Raw genomic sequence first — 6,447 nt, 5'->3', positions numbered from 1 at the left:
CCTGGGAATGTCTCTCGTCTCTTACAGATTGAAATTTTAGTAATTTTTCTTAGATAACATTTTTATTAATGCTTTAGTATTAGTTTAAGCAATACTGATTTTATAATAATTTCAAGATATATATTAGATAACATTGGCATTGCAAAGGTACATATATTAGACAGTGATATTCGTTAAACAAAAATATATGTTTTTGCTGACTTTTGCAATGAATATGCTGTTCATTCATGAAAGAGATAATCCATAAGGATCTACTTATCAGTGTTCTACATTTTTTTACATATATTTTTTATAGTTCAAAGTTGATATGGACAGATTTATATAAAAAATGTATTAAATTACTGTATGACATTTTTTAGTCTATAGATTAGTTGGTATATGCTGGACGCTCCTGGACATAATGCAGATTGTATCTGATTGCAAAGCTTCACCTAAAAGGCGAAATAGGGTAACCTTGCATTTCAACTACCTCCAGATTAGCCTGGTGCAAGACCTGCAACCAATAAATCTCCATTGCTAGTGTACTATTCGGTGAAAGGCCTGAAGTGAGGGAGGGAGGGAGGGAGGGTATGAGGAGGATGAGGTGAATCCTCCCTTAAAGAAAAGACAGTTTTTTTTACTCGTTTGTCGAGTACAGGAGCACTGCAGATCTGTCCTTGCAGAGGCTATAGTGACCCCACATTTGCTCTCCTGAAACATCTTGCTCTGGAAGGTACTGGTTCCACTTGAAGAGGAACTTCATAATGGCTCAGGGCATCTGTCAGTTCCGTAGATACTGCTTAGGTGAGCGTGCCAGAGTCCTCATTGCGATGTTCACTGGTTTCGAAGAAACGAAATCAACCAGCTGCTTCGCTATGGCAATCGAGTAGCTCACCCACGATGAGTAGTCATGCACTATGTTGTCCTTTTTATGTTTCCCAATCTTTATTTCTTGATATTCAAACCTGGAAATTCTGCATAGTGATTTTCCACTGCTTATTTGATAAAGGCGAAATAAGAAGATCGTCGTTTTTAATTTTTTATTCGTAGAGAGAGTTTTCATTTTTTACGGCCATGACGTGTTAAGTTGCAGGCATTTAAACATGGAGTAGTCCCATCTCTCTTCTGATGGGAGTCTTCGTTAGGAATGCAAACATCTATATGCAATTGAAATATCAAACCACATACACTATATAAGATGTAACACTCATGTAAGGTTGTTAAAGTTATATTAAGTCTCTTCTTAGCCAGTTTTGCTGACGAAGAATGTCTTTAAATAATTATATGAATCCTATGAAATTCATAAAACCACTAAACTTAAGAACGAAAGGGTCTTGCTACGAAAGGACATTGTTATTATTATTATTATTATTATTAGTATTATTATTTATTACAATCCCACCACAGTCAAGTCAGTCACTCCTCCAATCACTAATAATATTAAAACAGCAACGAGACATCCATCACTCCTGCTCATACGCAGCCCTTTACTGCCTCCTCATCACCAACTTCTTCTCATCTTTCTCTCTATTTCTTTTTCACTCTCGCTCTCGCACTCGTAGGTGGGAGTGAAAAAAACAGATGATAAAGTTATGACCCCTCAGTTGACCTGCTGCTCCTCTTCTTTTGTGTTGCAGGAGGCAAGATAGAAGGTTTTTTTCCAGGTACTTCAGCGCCTATGTACATCCATTTTTGTGGATCTGTTACATATGTCTATATCTGCCTATGTCCATTTTCTTTCTAGGCAGTCTACATGGTGTCTGTGAACGCAATTGGACACTTGAACCACTCAGTCTTTTCTTTGTTTTTGTAGTCTAAAAAGAACATCTCATATTTTTTTAATAGAAGGAATATACGCATTTGTAGACTCCTCCCATGTTGTTAGATCACATGAAAAAAAAAATTAGAAAATTATTTTACAACACCATCTGTTCAGTAGACTGTGAATTGTTACTGGAGGTTCACTGAATGCTTCCGATGGGTTTCTACATTGCGACACTTATGTAGGACTGGCTAACATCCTATTTTTTTTCCTGAGCTGCCACCCATAGAGCCAGCATCAAGTTCTTAAACGATTAGTTCTGTAAGGTAATGCCATCCAATATGGACATGATCTAATGACAATGATATCAGCCTTGTGTATTCCGAAGATAAAACAGAAATTTGGTTTATAATTGAAAACTTGTTTTAGATGGGTGTGACTTTCATGAAAAGAATGTTTGTTCACTCAGATGAAGTTACTGAAAAGATGATTTGGATGCTTCCAGCTACTGTTAAAGACCTCTAGAAAACACAAAACAATCACAGTATTGAATGGTCACTATTGCGCCATGTCAGTTTTGGCACCATTTACTAGATGTGAGCTTTGGTAATGATGGTGATAGAAGTATTCTGTAACATCATAACGTATGAGTCATTAAAGGTCTGAATGGGTTTCTCTCTGTCCTAACATTTCCTTGGGAATTCAGAGATGAATTTGAGTCAGTGGTACCTCAACAAACACGGATCAAATATGATCAGAGCCGAACCTGATTCACCTCAGAACTTGTAACAAAGACACTGGTTGGTCAAGGGACAGCAGGAGGGCTGTAAGAGGCAAGATGGGAATAAGGAAATTATATATTAGTATATATATAATTTCCTTGAATGCTACATTTAATTCTGGGGACTACATATATCGAGGCTATGGCATGGGTTAACTAGTGCCATGTGGGAAGGATGAAACAAAGACTACACTGCTTGAAATGTCTCAAAAAGGCTATACTGCTCCTGCCATCCTTTCCTTGGGGCTCAGACTACTTTTGCATTTAAGAATGATTCACAGAAACTACTACATTGCCTTTGTGCAAAGAAAAGGATAAAACTAACCAGCTTCAAGTACAATTGTTTAGAACAATGCAAGTTATGACACTATTTTATCTGATGTCACTGAAGTGTACCTTTACATCAAGGTTGATTTCAGAGAATCAAATGTTTTTATGAAACAATTTCTGAGATTAGTAACTAGTAGCATAGCATAGTAGGTTATAATTTTACAAGACAACATAACTGCCATTACTAGATTAAACAACAAATGTTTTAACGAGATTTGTTGTGTGTATTTTGATTTTTAAATAGAAACAAACATAAATGGTGATGAGACAACAGATTCACAACTTTCTGTCTACAATAGCACTCTCTTAAGCTACCCTCAGATATTTTATCGTTTAAATTCTGAAGAGGGTTTCTTGAGAAGAATTTTTTACCTATATATTCACAACACACGGTTATAACATATTAAATAGTCCAACATTCATATGAACAACTGTCACATGGAGAACATGCAGCCATCGTGGTGGTCAGATTTTAAGGCTGTTTTTTGTTTGTAAGGATATAGCAATAGAATTCCACACCCTTTTTCAGGAATTTAACCCTTGTAAGTACTTTGTGTTTTGCTGAATTTTTTTGAGGAGGTAAAAATTTAAGAATTCTACTTGCATTTTCATTTCTCTAAGGACAACAGTCTTTTAAGAAAGCACAAAGTTGCCCTCCAGTTGTGGAAATAAAGGGTAGATGTTGCATCCTGGACATTTGTATGAGGCGTCTATGGACAGTTTGCCACAATTTCCCTTTCTGAGCTGCATGTAGAAAGGCAACTGGCAACTTCAGCTGATATGCCAGAGACAGCGTACTTCTGTGTATGGTATAAAAAATAAGAGATCCCATCCTCTCCCTGTGTTCTCGAGTCCTTTTGCTGCTGACATCCCTGTAGTAGATTCTCTGGTCTGGGGTAATTCGGTATAGGGCACGTACATACATACGTACATTGTCAATTGTTAGTATTTTCTCACTTTGCTTAAAAATCGTATACAGAGACAAACAGTGGTTTGCACTTCTTGAGCTCCATCATCAACTGAGACTTTCAGCAACAGCAGCAGTTCAGCCGAGAAGAGGATTTCACACTGAACCATATCGTCGTGTGCAGACAACCAACCCTTTATAAGCATCTCATTGGCAAAGTTACTACATTTAGCACCAGTCCTGATACTAAGTCACTGTCACTTTCATCTTTGTTAAACCTCTCATTTGAAGTAAGCTGTCTTTGAGGTGTCAGCTGGAGCGCGCAAAACTACTTCTATTGGTAACTAGATTTTCGTACAGATTACATTTGCTATATCATATAGGCTATGCTTTGAATTAGCAAGCAGTTTTAACACTGCACAGAATGCAGCTACGGGAAAAAGGGCTTGTCTAACTGAGACATTTTCTTTATTAAATTTGGGGCAGTGATTCCAATAACTAAATTGGCTTTGTAAAGGTAAATGCATTGTTAATAACGATAATCCTAGATGCCTACTAGACTTACAAACAATTATTTCCCTGGCTTTACAGGCAGTATTTGCAAGATTAGATGATTCATGTTTAGGTTTTGCCTCACTCTGTACTGTGCTCTTCATTCTTCGTCAGTTTGTGCTTCTGTTTACTTTGTGTCCGCCATTCATTGAACTACACAGGGCTTTCAAGGAAACATTGATTAAATCTTCACTTTTGATGAATACATTTTCATGACTACATAAAAGGGCACATGTTTGGTCAGGTTGCTGTAGTGACAAAAACCATCTCAAATCACGTCATGTTATTTGTTGATCACGTGCAAATTTGATTTCAGACAACTTCAGCATTATTGAAATTCACTTATAACAACTTCGTGTTTACTACTTTACGGTTTGCATTCCTGTACTTTCTCGCACTCACCAAATATTAATATAACACCACACACTATAAATACTATTTAGAGTTACGCTTGATTCTTCAGTCTTGAGATCCTCCTGGGAGTATGATTGAAAGACCGCTTTATAATGGGATCTGAAGGACATAACCTTAGCGTGAAGAGAATGTGTTTGCGGGAGGAGATTATGACATCGAAGAAGATGCACATAACCCTTCTCTTTTACATGAGAGAACAGAAGGCGAGGCCGTCTGTCAGAACTTCCTGCATCAACACCTGAGTTTCCATTGGGAAGGCTCCCCCGTCGTTCATCGCGTCGTCGTAGTAGTAACTGTAGTAGTATCCCTGTGGAAAATACGCAATTTTAGCTATTGGGATCGATTACCTTTCCTGTCTGTATTAACTGAAAAAATGCAAACATCTCTGTATTTGTACTATTATTATTACTATTATTATTATTATTATTATTATTATTATTGTTACTAAGGTTTAAATTTCATTAGTATATTTAAAGGGTTTTTTGTATTATTGATGGAAAGCAAGAAGGAAGTGGGAATGTAATTGAAAGATATTGTTTTTTTCAATTTATATGCTTATTAAAAAAACTTACAGAGGATTGGAAACTCGTCATTCTACCCACTGAAATGTATAAGAAGAAGGAAGATAGATGTGAAGTTTCTAGAATTTTGTGAAGTTTCTAGAAGTTAGCTTACTGGAAAAAACGGAATGAAGAATTGTTTGAACATTTGTTGAATACTTGTGGAGTATAACAGCCATATGACTTACTTAAAATTCACTTGGAAAATGCTGTAATGTATATAGTTTACCTTTTTCAGCCATAAAATGAATTATGTAGAAACAATGAATTACAGTTTTTTCAATTAAAATGTTGATATTACTGATTTGTGAGGAAATCGTCATTACTTCGAGATGCTTGATAACCCCTTCTTGTGGAGTCATTACAAAGCATTAGGCTCATTGCACTTCTCAAGAAGTCTTATAGGAGAACATCAGTGTGAAGCCAAGTGTCCTCACATACATAAAATTAACATCTGCTTTGATCTTTAAGAACCAACCAGAGCATGAAAGTCGATTCTGTGATGCTGCGATGACAGCAGATTTATAAGAGCGTCAAAATGCCTTGTTGTAGTAGTTTTCAGGTGTCCACGTTCAAGCTAAAATGGCAGGATGATTGATTATAGTCTAGCAGTAGCAGTCACGCTTCCTCAGTCAGAAGACATTTGGATGTGAAGTACAGAATCTTCTCACACACACGCACACACACACACACACACACACACACACGCACACGCACATTATGAATTCCAGAGTGTTAGATTTTTCATCCCGCAGATGGCCTTTTGGTAGCACAATAGCAACATTAGCACCTCTAAATGATAGGAGGTTTTAAATTTCCGTCTTTTCATGTTGGCATGTAAAACTTGATCTGCAGTAAATTGGTAGACAGTATAATCAGCATCAATATTTGAAAAAGTTCCCTAAAAGTTAGTGACTTTCATTTCATTTATGACTTCTTGTAAAGATTGTTAGATGAACGTCTCATGAATAATTGTAGCATGGCTCTACAGTGTTGCCATGATTTGTAGTGATTATGCATCTGGGTTGTTCTCAGATGGCATTTGAAATACTTTTAGGTGCGGCTCTGTACAAATCCGCATCGACAGTATTAAGAGAACAACGTCACACAAGAATGACTAGGTTTCGAGGGTCTTAGAGGTTGGATTTCCTAGAAAATTTGA

At 36.7% G+C, this 6,447-nt stretch overlaps 1 pseudogene; it reads right to left on the bottom strand.

The window, feature by feature from the left end:
- Positions 1–1,005: 1,005 nt before the first annotated feature.
- LOC135207350 (uncharacterized protein DDB_G0271670-like) overlaps positions 1,006–6,447 on the bottom strand; it is a 413,226-nt pseudogene continuing 407,784 nt past the window's right edge.

This window comes from Macrobrachium nipponense, chromosome 32 (genome assembly GCF_015104395.2).
Source record: "Macrobrachium nipponense isolate FS-2020 chromosome 32, ASM1510439v2, whole genome shotgun sequence".
Taxonomy (NCBI): Eukaryota; Metazoa; Arthropoda; class Malacostraca; order Decapoda; family Palaemonidae; genus Macrobrachium; species Macrobrachium nipponense.
Note: the sequence above shows the minus strand (reverse complement) of the source record. Positions and strands in the feature narration are given on the sequence as shown.